Below are 13,125 nucleotides of genomic sequence, written 5' to 3'. Positions count from 1 at the left end.
TTATTTGTTCAAGACCGGAATTCAGGGGCATCTGGGTGGCTCAGGGGTTGAGCATCTACCTTTGGCTCAGGTCGTGATCCCGGGGTCCTGGGATCGAGTCCCGCATTGGGCTCCCAGAGGGAGCCTGCTTCTCCCTCTGCCTGTGTCTCTGCCTTTCTCTCTGTCATGAATAAATAAATAAAATCTTAAAAAAAAAAAAAGACCAGAAGTTCACACAGTGGGACCACAAACAATCTCATTTTCACCCAGTAAAGTAAAATACATACTTTTATTTCTGCTTCCGTGCTTGCAGGAATATGTAAGTTATAGAATAGCTTAGGAATAAAATTAATTTAAAATCCCCTAAAAATTAGTGGGATGCAGTTAAAGTGGCATTTGAAAGAAAAACTTGTAGCCCTACATGATTATATTCACAGGTAATATTCAAAATATGTACCTGCGCAATCCCCAACCAATAAGGAGGGGTGCCAACCTACGCAGCTGGGGCGATGATATGCACAAGCGTATGTTAGGAAAGAATACCACTACCCAGCTAGATGACCAACCCGAGAAGTCATCAAAAGATAAACCTGGAGAAAAAAGAAGAAAGGGAATAAGAACAGTGAGAAACTGAAAAGCAATATAAAAGATCAAGAAGGGCAAAACTTGCAAAAAAGATAAAATGCACTAATTTGTAGGGACTGATCACCTGTGTGAACATGTATATCTGTGAGAGAGATGAAAAAAGAAAAGAAAAAGGAAGAAAAAGTGGATATAGCTAAAAGTGCAATAGAGATTAAAAAATAAAATACTATGAACAATTTTGTGGCCATACATGTGAAAATGCAAAGTGGTACCTAATATGTTCAGGCACACACATGTGGGTGGCCAAGGAACCTAGAAACGCAGGGACCAGTGGATGTGACCGCAGGGCAGTGGTGCTGTCCTCGGGGAGAGAAGCCATGGTGGCGGTCAGGACACAAGGGGCTCCGGCTGCACCGTGCCGTGCCACACGCCACACAGCTCTGCTCGCTCCTGTCTGCGTGCTCCTTCATAAGGAATTTCAGAAGGAGCGGAAAGTATTATTGGCTACTGTACAACAATTATTTATTAATCAGATTCTCTCAACTTTTAGGAAAACCATTAATAAAAGTTCTGGTGCAAGAAGGAAAAGAAAAAGAAGCCAAAGCCCATGAAGCTCAAACGGCAATCGCACCCCCTTGCCTTTTACGGGCCTCTTTCAAAACCACACGGGACCAGATGGTTTTTACATGTGTCCCAGCAACTCTCCGGGGCCAGAACATCTCTTACCTTTTCAAATTGTTTAAGGAAATATAAAAAATAAGAAAAGATAGTCAAATCATTTCGTGATGGCATTCTCAGTTCTCAGGTCAACAGATCATGTATGAAAAGAAAAGGATAGGCCCATTTCATTTATGAATCCAGACATAAATCTCAATAAAATACTGGCCATTAAATCCCTGTGTTCTTTAAAAGTAGGAAGACAAGCTGAAAGTGCTTCTATGTATTGGTTACTGGAGCATGAATCTTTGCTGATTGATGAACACGCACATGGTAATCCCAAGGGGCCAGAGCTCTGAGCCTAAGGGCATCTGTAAACACACTCACATATGAAAACCAATAACCATTAGACTATGGAGAATACAAGTCTGCTGAGACCTGGAGAGGCTGGATTCTATGGCTCACATTGTAGTTAAACAAGAAGCAAATCTATTATACTCCTCTTATAAGAACAATGAAATATGTATAAAATCCTTTTTCTTAGGGGCAGAGTGGGACAGAGGGAGAGAGGGAGTCTTCAGCAGACTTCACACCCAGCACAGAGCCCAACTTGGAGCTCGATCTCGTGACCCTGAGATCAGGACTTGAGCTGCAACCAAGAGTTGGACGCTTAGCCGACTAAGCCACCCGGGCACCCGGGTGTAAAGGAAGCATTCCTAAATCTAAGCATTCCAGCATTCCTTAAGAACTATGTCCTGTATTACTGCTGAAATAGAGATTGACTTGAGTACAATAACCTACAGAGTAAATCTAAGATCTACACAAGGATTTAGGAGCACAGCAGTGTGGTCCCTATTACCTTAGGAAACACAATTTATGTTTTCTGTTACTGCTGAAAACTCTGAATATTCAATTGTGGAATGTACGTTTTGTTAGATGCTTTCCTGGAAGGAGAGAATGGCCCTTAATGAGGATTGGGCGATGTGCTCGAGGACCTTCGCTGACAGCTAATGCAAAGACAGGTACAAGCAGGACTGCTCGTAGCCACTGCAGCTTTTTCTCAATATTAGTATTCTAAGGCTTTACTTATAGTTACTTTGTTTTGTTGTTTTTTAACCTCAGAATTTCTGGGCACGGACCGCAGCTTGGTACCTTCCTCAGTTTAAAGCTTTTCTTACATGCACACTTACGGTCTCTAATAATACTATATAATGGTAAACAGCAGGGAACTGACAGGCTAATGCTGCATCCACTCCAGCAAATGAGGTCGGAACATCTGGATTCAAACACATTAAAAGGACAAGTTAGCATTAAGGAAACATTTTGCCTTTCAACTGAATTTGTATCCAATCTCAAGATATTTATTAAATTTGTAGCAACTGTGTGTTTGGGCCTCAGAGAATAATAATATTCTTAAATATATAAATATTCTCAATATATTTATATTAAATAAAACGTTTTAAAATTCTGAAATAGCTTTAAATCATAGTGGTAGAACTCCGAAGTCTACCCTCCTTGCTAACTGGGACAGGTAAATGAATTTGAATTCTGATTTGCCTTGACAGCATTTTGCCAAAAGTCTAATTTTTTTTCATATACAGAGCTTTCTGAAGTACAGCATTTATTGAACCAAAAATGCAAAAGTAAATTAAAATTAACAGGTAGTTCAGAAAAAAAAATCAGTTCTTATCTATTATTTCAAAAGTCATTCATTCTACAAGTATTTGCTGAGGGTTTGTCGTGATAAAGAAAGTAGCCAATAAAAAATAAATAAATTGAAAGTTAAAAGAGATGTTTGAAAGTCCATAAAATAAAGCTTGTGTGCTTCACTTAATTAGATACCATTCTTTCCTGGATCATACACAATCCAAACACCCTGCTGTATAAAAATGCCCCCACTCCAAGGAAGGAGTCAAGCTGCCAAGGCCCAAGCAGGGCGGCCAATCCCGTGGGAGGTCAGAGCCTTAGAGGAAGTCCCCACAATCAGATTCCTTTTCTTACTAATTCAGTCCAGGCCTAGATCAGGTCCTTGCAGCCACAGCCAGCCACAAGGGGATGATGTAACTGTGGTCCATGGGGTCAGGATGGCTGAGTGCATGCAGCCAGAGTCACTGAGGTGCAAAAACTATGAGTGAGTAGAGGAGGCTGGGAACAGAGAAAGGAGAAAGGAACAGACGCAAAGACACCGTGGAAGCACAGAAAAGTCCCTGAGGGAGACATGTTCCAGGCCACTCTACATACAGTTCCATGTTCAGTTCTTTCCCATTTGGGGTAACTTGAATGGGACCTCTTTTCTTTTTCTATCAACAGCCATATCTGTGGATGCTTGAACTTATGGAATAATAAAATCAAGTTAAAAGAGGATCGGGAGGAGTACCTGGGTGGCTCAGTGGTTGAGCATCTGCCTTCAGCTCAAGGCGTGTGATCCTGGGGCCCTGGGATCGAGCCCCACAGTGGGGTCCCCGCAGGGAGCCTACATTTTCCTCTGCCTGTGTCTCTGCCTCTGTGTCTCTCATGAATAAATAAATAAGATCTTTAAAAAAAAAAAAAGTGGAACATGGAAAGAGGCTGTAGAGTCAGGGAAACTGACAAACTGAAGACAGAAGGGATAGTAAAGGAGTTAAGACGTGTATGAAATAGAAGGACACACAAAATAGGGAAGTCTGAGACCATACAGTACTTCTCTGTGGTTCTGGATGCTTAGATGTAAATAAATAATAGAATCAGTCAGAATAGGAGTCCTACATACCTTCTAATGACTCACGCTGGCCTGCCCCTATTGCTGTCGGGGGAGAGCCACTGGGGCCTTCTCCCCGCCCAACACCTCCACTTGCTAGCCCCATCTCACTTGCCTACCCAGAACCAGTGTGTCAGTAATCCTCCCCTCCTGCTCAGTCAGACTTTTCCTCGCAGATGAATTACTACTATCAGCACATTAACATGCTGTCGTCTCTCCAATTTAACCCCATATCCCCATCCAGTAAACACAGCATTTCTCTGCTCCTCTTTAAGAACAAAAAGCTTACTACTTTTTTGTCATTGTTGGTGTCACCAATTCTACTCCTCTTCTCTCTTGAGCCACCCCTTGAATCGAGACTTTGCCCCCAGTACAAGATCAATAGCTGATTCATGTTGCAAAATCTATGTCAATTCTTAGTTCTTTGTAATGCAGTACAAAGGATACAGCATCACTTAGGAGGTAGTCTGAAAAGTTGAATCTGCATTTAATTAAGCTTTTAAATGTATGTGTATCAGTTTCAATTTACCGCAAATACAGATTATTAGAACAAGTTACACAACATCATGAGAAAATGATAAGGTGAATCTAGAAGGTGGGGCCACCCAACCACTCCACATGGAGCTTTTCAATACAACTCTGTGAAATATGAAAAATCTGTGGTATCCAATACAGCAGCCACTAGACACATGTGGCTATTGAGCAATCAAAATACAATGTGCCTGAGGATCTGAATTTTTATCTTAATATAATCTTAATTTAGTCATATGTGTAAACAAGCCAATATTATAAAGAAAAAAATAGAGGCTAGGGACTTTTCAAGAATAAAAGAATTTTAAGAGACATCATAACCGAATGTAAATACAATTGTATTTCTATAAACTAGCAACAAACATTGGAAAATAAACCCAGTTCTGCTTACCATTACATCGATAAACATAAAATAATCAACTAAGACACATTGCACTATCTAGTTAAAATGGGCACAGTTTATAATATGTAAAATATAACTAAGTAAAGTTGTTGAAAAAACAAGAGAGAAGACTTCTACATTGAAAGCCTCAAAACACATCTGAGAAAAAGTAAGGCATAAATTGGGAGAGATACTATGTTCATGGATGTGATACTTAATATTGTTAAGACATTAATTCTCCCCAAACTTACCTATAGAGTCGACACAATTGCAACCAAAGTATTGGCAGGAAAAAAATTCTTTGCAGACTTTTTATCAGAAACTGACAAGTTACATCTAAAACTTATTTGTCAATGAAAAGAATCTAGAAAAGTCAAAACAAACTTGAAGACGCTGACTTCAAAATTTACTTTAAAGCTACAGTAAGGGGATCCCTGGGTGGCGCAGCAGTTTAGCGCCTGCCTTTGGCCCAGGGTGCGATCCTGGAGACCCGGGATCAAATCCCACATCAGGCTCCCAGTGCATGGAGCCTGCTTCTCCCTCTGCCTATGTCTCTGCCTCTCTCTCTCTCTCTCTGTGTGACTATCATAAATAAATGAAAAAAAAAATTAAAAAAAAAAATCTCAACTTAAAGCTACAGTAAGTAAGACTGTATGGTTTCTGCATATATACAAACAGATTAATGGACAGAATCATAAATACATGGAGAGAAAAGACCTTGACATACATGGTCAACTGATTTTCAGGAAAGGATGCCAAGGTAATGGCAAAGAACAGTATTTTCAAAATATGGTACTGAAACAAATATGTAGAAAAACAAGCCCTCAACAATTACCTTAAACCATACTCAAAAATTAATTTAAAATGGATCATAAACCTAGACATAAAATGATAAAACTTTGTACATTGGAGAGTACCTCTGATCTTGAGTCATGCAAAGATTTCTTAAGACATGAAAAGCACAGGATGCCTGGGTAGCTCAGTAGTTGAGCATCTGCCTTTGGTTCAGATTGTGAACCCGGGGTCCTCGGATTGAGTCCTGCATTGGGCTCCCCAGAGGGAGCCTGCTTCTTCCTCTGCCTGTGTCTCTGTCTCTTTCTGAGTACATCTCATGAATACATAAAATCTTTAAAAAAAAAAAAAAAAGCACTAACCATAAGAGAAAAAGTTAATAAATAAGAATCTGTCAAAATTAAAGCTTTCTGCTCTTCAAGATACCACTAAGAAAGTGAGAAGGCAAGTGCATCCTAGAAGATATTCATGGTAATTTGCATCTGGGAATGCAAACTACAATCAAAATGAAGAAACCCTTCTCACATTTAGAATGGCTACATTAAAAAGATGGGCCACACCAAATGCTGGTGAGTATACAGAACCATAATTATTGTACTTTGTTGGTGGGAGTGTAGAATGAAACAATCACTTTGGGAAACTGTTCAGCAGTTTCTCATAAAACCTGACATACACCCATCCAATCCTATGTCTAAGTATTTGCTGATGAGAAAGGAAAAGAGAGGACTACAGAGACTCATATAAGAATGCTCATGGTTGCCTTAATCATAGCAGCCCCCAAATGGAAGAAACCCAAGTGGTTATCAGCAGCTGAATGGATAGACAAGTTGTGACAGAGTCATACAATGGAATACTCTATAACAACAAGGAGGACTGAAATGAGGTACGCAACACGAAAGATTATCAGAAACATTATGTTGAGCAAAAGTAGTCAAGTACCAATGAGGCCATACTGTGATTCCATTTTTATGAAGTCCTAGGATAGTCAAAAACAATGCAAATCAAAAGAGTGGCTGTCTCTGGGAAGAAAAGGGAATTGAGTTGAAAGGGGCAAGACAGAGCTTTCTGGGGTGATGGAACCCTTCTCTATCTAGAATGGAGTGTTGATTACAGAAGTCCATCCATTTGTCAAAATTCCTTAAACTGTACCCTTAAAATGTACACAGTTTAGTGTGTGCAAATTACATAAAAAGCCCTAGAAGGGGTTTGGGGAGGGTAGTTGGATAGAACTTAACAGGCTGATTCTAAATTTTAAGATTTTATTTATTTATCTGAAAGAGAGAGAGAGCGCGTGCACAAGCATAAGCAGGGGGAGTGGCAGGCAGAGAGAGAGGGAGAAGCAGGCTCCTAGCAGAGCATGGAGTCCAATGTGGGACTCGACCCCAGGACCCTGGGATCACAACCTAAGCCAAAGGCAGATGCTTAACTGATGGAGCCACCCAGGTGCCCCAGGCTGATTCTAAATTTTATATGGAAATCCAAAGGGGCTGAGAATATCCAAGGCAGTCTAGAAAAGGAAGAAGGCCGAGAAGTTCTGCTACCAGAAATTAAGCTCCATTTTAAAGCTATAATAATTAAGACAATGCGGGATTAGTGCAAGGACCGACAGACGGATGACACATCATAGAAAGTCCAGAAACAGACCCATACACATGATTTATGAAAAAAAAGGACACTGTAGTAGAGAAAGAATGGACTTTTCAATAAATGGAACTGGGTCAATTGGCTATAAATATTTTCAAAAAAATCAATCTTGACCTCTACATACCACACACAAGTATCAATTCTTGGTGGACTGTACCACCAATTGCAAAAGGTCAAAGTAAAAAGCAGAAAATCCAGGGAAAATATTAAGAAGAAAACTCGAGAGGGGCACCTAGTGGCTCAGGGGTTGAACATCTGCCTTTGGCTCAGGTTGTGATCCTGGGTACCAAGATCGAGTCCCACACTGGGCTCCCCACGGGGAGCCTGCTTCTCCCCCTGCCTATGTCTCTGCCTCTCTCTGTGTCTCTCATGAATAAATACATACAATCTTAAAAAAAAGAAAAGAAAAAGAAAACACAAGAGACAATCTCCATGATCTGGAGGTAGACAAATGTTTCTTACACAGGATATAAAAAGTAACAACTCTAAAGGAAGTATTTGATAAATCATACTATCAACTACAGAATGAACAAATCAACAGTGGCGTATTCATACAGTGGAATAGTGCACAGCGACCGCGTGTAACAACGTGAGTGAATGTCTCAAATAAAATGATGACCCAAAGAAGCCAGAGGGAATACACAGCATATATTTCCACTTACATTAATTTCAAAAACTAGCAAAACACATGTATGAACATGGTGTTCAAAGTTAGGATATTGTTTATACCTGTGGTGGGAGACTTGGACTTGCTTGCTTGGTAAGAATTCATTGCGTCGTACAATCATGATTTGTTACTTTTCTGTAGGTGTGTAATACATCAACATGTATAAAGTTAAAACAAAAACACCTGATTTTTCTCCCCAGTATTCTTCCCTCTGAAATCTTCTGCATCTCAGTAAAATGGCAACTTCATCCAGTTGTTCAGGACAAAATCTGCGAGGCCATGCTCAACTTTTCCCTTCCTTTGACTCACCACACATGATCCATTACAAACTGCTGGCCCGGACATCCCTGCCACCCGCTGGCTGCCCCTGTCATCACTCACCTAGACTACTGTAATGGTCTCCTCACTGGTCTCTCCCAGTCCCACCAGACTTCTTCCTTTCAGGCTGACCTACACATGACAGCCACAGCAACCACTTGTAAAGCATATGGTGGCTCACTTCACCTAGTGCTCCAAAGCCTTCAAAGCCAAAGGTCTTCTATTATGTCCATGCCCTGCTCTGGGATCTGGTCGCAAAACTCTCCTCACTGCCCAGGTCACTCCAGCCAGAGACCTTCTTACTGCTTCTTGGATGTGCCAAACACATTCTCGCTCCAGGCCCTTGGCACAGGTCATCTTCTCTGATATCCACACGGCTGACTCACCACTCCCTTCAGCTTTCTGCTCTGATGTTATTCCTCAGAGGCCTTTCCTGACAACTTCTTTAAGTTTTAAATTCCAGTTAGTTAACACAGTGTTCTTTTTTATGGACGAACAATATTCCGTTGTGTGTGTGTATGTATATATATATATATACATCACATCTTCTTTACCCATTCATTAGTTGGTGGGACACTTGGGCTACTTCCATATCTTGGCTATTGTAGATAACGCTGCAAGAAACAACAGGTGTTGGCAAGGATGTGGAGGAAGGGAAGCCTTCTTTGCAAACTGGTGCAGCTCTTCTGGAAAACAGCATAGAGGTTCCTCAAAAAGTTAAAAATGGAGCTACCATATGATCCAGCAATCACAGTACTGAGTACCCGAAGAAAACAACACTAATCTGAAGGAGTACATGCACCCCGATGTTTACAATGGCATTGTTTACGACTCCCTGGTAGTTTTTAAAAGATTCTTTGCAATCATGTTCAATCTCTTTTAGTCCAGCTTTAGTTTTCCTCATCATTCTTACTATTACATGGTAATATATTAAATGATACTTAGTTCATTGTCTGTAAGGTCCATTAAGATAGGTATTTTTGGTCTATAGATAATATATCCCCACTACCTACAACAGTGCCTAGCACATTTTTTTTTTTTTTTTTTTTTTTTTTTACTGAGTGTTGTTGAATTACTAAATATAATGAAAGAGATACTGAACCTTGATGCAGAAAGTCATAAAGCTATACCAGGAAGACATTAAAAAGATGGATCCGGGATCCCTGGGTGGCGCAGCGGTTTGGCGCCTGCCTTTGGCCCAGGGCGCGATCCTGGAGACCCGGGGTCGAATCCCACGTCGGGCTCCCGGTGCATGGAGCCTGCTTCTCCCTCGGCCTGTGTCTCTGCCTCTCTCTCTCTCTCTCTCTGTGACTATCATAAATAAATTAAAAAATTAAAAAAATAAAATAAGCCAATCTTTAAAAAAAAAAAAAAAAAGATGGATCCTGTTCATGGATAGGAAGCCTGAATATCATAAAGGGTCAATTATCCAAAAATCAGTTTAAGTCTAATTAGGTATAAGTCCAATTAAAATCCTGAGCTTTTCATAAAATCTAACAAGATTGGGATCCCTGGGTGGCTCAGCAGTTTGGCGCCTGCCTTTGGCCCAGGGCGCGATCCTGGAGTCCCGGGATCGAGTCCTGTGTCGGGCTCCCGGCATGGAGCCTGCTTCTCCTTCTGCCTGTGTCTCTGCTTCTCTCTCTATGTCTATCATGAATAAATAAATAAATCTTTAAAAAAAATCTAACAAGATTATCCCAAAGTCCACATAGCAGTACACAGCACTCAGAACAGCCCGACGGTATGAGGAAGGGTGTGTGCATGTGCAAGAGGGGAGGGCTGCTCTACCTCATAAGGGGCCTGGTGACCATGAATCTCTGCCAGGATGCCTGCAGACGATTCATACCATCATGGCCCTTCGCTGCTCTCCTCTATCTCACAGGGATGGATGTCTAGGAGCTACGCCTCCCTGGACTCTGCCAGCAGCTTCCTAGTTAGCCTCTCAATGAAAGGGAGCCTCACTATACACCTCACTATACACCGTGAGGGCAGATGCATGACAGACTTCAGCAGATGTAAAATTTTGCAGCATCATTAAGGTGTATTTTTGCAAATCACTAGCCTAAGTAGCATTGACAGCTGATTATTGCCAGAGATTTTCTGTGTTTTCACCACCTTCCTGATGCCCTAAAAGTTAGTGGCAAATCTGACAGGTAGCAGTCACTTCCTGTGCCTTTATTCCTCCAGTCCTGCCACTGGTCTTATAAGCACCCATTTCTCCACTGTACGTCCATCTGTTCTTGCTCAAAATACTTAAGAGTGGTTTGTTTTCCTGACTGGACCCTATCTGAATGAAAAGCTATGATAAACAAAGTAGTGTGACAATGATTAACACAAACAGACAACCAGATGAATGTAGCAGAAAGCTCACATATATGTGGGGACTTGATATTTACAGAAGTAAACTACAGAACAGTGCGAAAAACATGAACTATTCATTACATATTGCTAGGACCCACTGCATAAGAAATACCGATTTCAAAAGAAGAAACAGGACACCTGGCTGGGTCAGTCAGTAAAGTGTGCAACTCTTGATATCTCAGGGTTTTGAGTTCAAGCCCCACAGTGGGTGTGGAGATTACTTAAAATCAGAGAGAGAGAAAGAAAGAGAGATAGACAAAGGAAAAGAAAAAAGAAACTGGATCCTTTCTCCTTACCACACACAAAAAATCAATTTCAGGTGAATTAAAGCCTTAATGTGAAGAATAACTTTTGTCAAGACTTACAGAACATTTTTAGTATTTCAGAGTAAGAAGAGATTTCATGAAAGACACATGCAAACAAACATAAACCATAAAGGAAACTAATTTCTCTGCTCCAAAAAGCATCTTAAGCACGTGCGCTCCCTCCCTCTCTCTCTCTCTCTCTCTCTCTTCTGTCTCAAAACATTCAGAACAAAAGCCTGAGGTGGTTCTGAGTAAGGTGGGGTTAGGTTTAGGGTCGCCCAGGGAGGGATAAGAGTCTGGTCAGGGTGAAGAGGGCGACACTGAGGATGGGAAGGTGGCACAGGTATCAGAGAACAGGCTGGGTGAGGAAGACGACCACGTGGAGGAGTGGCAAGAATGGCTCCATGTGGGGTACTGGGGCGTGAGTGGGTGAGTGGAGCATCCATTAGGGAAGCGGTAGTAGAAGTGATGGTGGCAAGGGGGACAGTGGGACTGATCAAATACACAAATATATTAAGGATAAGAGGAGTCAGGTTTCTCATGGTTGGAGTTACAAATATCGAAAACTAGAATGAGCCCTCTATGGTGTTGGATGGAAACTGGAATCACTGATGTAACTCATGTTTTACATCTACAGACTGATGTATCTATCAGCTGATGAATCAATCAACTGAAAGACATATTTATTCCCTAGTTCTGACTGGGAGGCTCTGACAGCAGCAACACCTTCATGGAATGAGAACCCTAACATTCAGATACTGGCTTCTAAATACTAGACTCCCCTCAAAGAAACCAGAGCTCCTTGGAAAATGGCTGATTTTAGGCTGACTTTCAGAATGTGTGGGACACGTCAAAAGTGCACAGATGACAATTTTAGGGGCTTCCAATGGCCACATCAAGTACAATTTGAGTATCACAATAAATAACGTTAGTAACAAATCATAACCCCTTTAATAAAACGGAAAATTGTGTCCATACAGAAAGTACAAAAAATGAATAAATTGAAAGTTAATGAGGAATACGATAGTTTCTATCTGTAGTAATATTTTGGGGTTTTTTGCCTTGTTTTTTTGTTTTGTTTTGTTTTATTCTTCCTGAGATTTTCCACGTTACTTCTTACCATGCTATGCTCTCCTCTACACCTTGGAACATAACGGTATAATTGTGGTTTCAATGTCCTTGTTTCTTTAATTCTATCATCTGTGCCATTTCTTGTCAGTTTTGAATGAGCTTTCTTCTTATTAGGGTCGTATTTTACTACTCTACATCCCTGGTTATTATTGGTTAGATGCTGGACATTGTAATTTTTACATTGTAGGTGCTGGGGTTTGGGGAGGGGATAGAGTTTTCTTGTAAATATTTTTGCACTTTGTTCTGGGACACCATTAGGTTACTTGGAAACAGTTTTATCTTTTCAGGGCTTGCTTGTAATCTTCGTTAGGTTAGGACCAGAGCAGCCTGTAGTCCAAGACTAATTCAGCAATACCACTGAGGTGACTGTCTTGAGAACTCCACCTAATGCCATGTATCATGAGGTTTCTCAACTCTGGCTGTTGGGAACATGAACTATTCCTATTCTCATCCTTGTGAGCTCTACAAATGGTACTGTCTGTTCATTATGGTGGTTTTTGTGTAGTTTCTCATAAACTTGTCAGAGACTTGAGGAGAACTCTTTGCCTATCTCCAGAGCTCTGTTTTTCTTTCTCCTTTCTGCTACTCTGTTCTGTGAACTCTAGCCATTGACCTCCCCAAATCCTCAACCTCAACTCACAGAGACCACTAAGCTTTGAATGAGTTTCCCTTACCTGTGATGAGGTCTGGAAACTCTCTGGGCAATCACGGGGCTCACCTGAAGGGTCAATATCCAGCACTGTCTAGCATCTGACATCTCAAAACTACTGTTTCCCATATTCTGTTAGATTTCTGTTATTGTTTAAGACTGCAGCTGTGATCGTATAGTGGTTAGTACTCTGCGTTGTGTTTAAGACTGCAGGGTAAGTCTGGACCCTGTTATCCTGTCATGGCTGAGAAGTGGATGTGGAGCATAGGGTATTTACATTGTTTCAAAGGAACTCTCCACAAAATATTTTCCAATTACAAAGAGAAAGAGACTAACTTTACATAGAAAAGCCTGGCAGACATCATTTTAATGAAGTGACCAAAACAA

At 41.0% G+C, this 13,125-nt stretch overlaps 1 long non-coding RNA gene across 5 annotated transcripts in view; it reads right to left on the bottom strand.

Annotated features, from left to right (window-relative positions):
* LOC111092504 overlaps positions 1-13,125 on the bottom strand; it is a 69,982-nt gene that overhangs the window by 16,644 nt on the left and 40,213 nt on the right. Inside the window, exon 4 of one of the 5 annotated variants that reach the window (XR_005379347.1) lies at positions 7,744-8,906. The exons of the other annotated variants lie outside the window; for them this stretch is intronic. This is a non-coding gene — a long non-coding RNA (uncharacterized LOC111092504). Of the gene's footprint in view, positions 1-7,743; positions 8,907-13,125 lie in introns of those variants that run through there. 5 annotated transcript variants of the gene reach the window in all.

The sequence above is a fragment of the Canis lupus genome, chromosome 26 (genome assembly GCF_011100685.1).
Source record: "Canis lupus familiaris isolate Mischka breed German Shepherd chromosome 26, alternate assembly UU_Cfam_GSD_1.0, whole genome shotgun sequence".
Classification (NCBI taxonomy): Eukaryota; Metazoa; Chordata; class Mammalia; order Carnivora; family Canidae; genus Canis; species Canis lupus.
The sequence above is the reverse complement of the archived record's forward strand: the minus strand, read 5'-3'. Positions and strand labels throughout refer to the sequence as shown.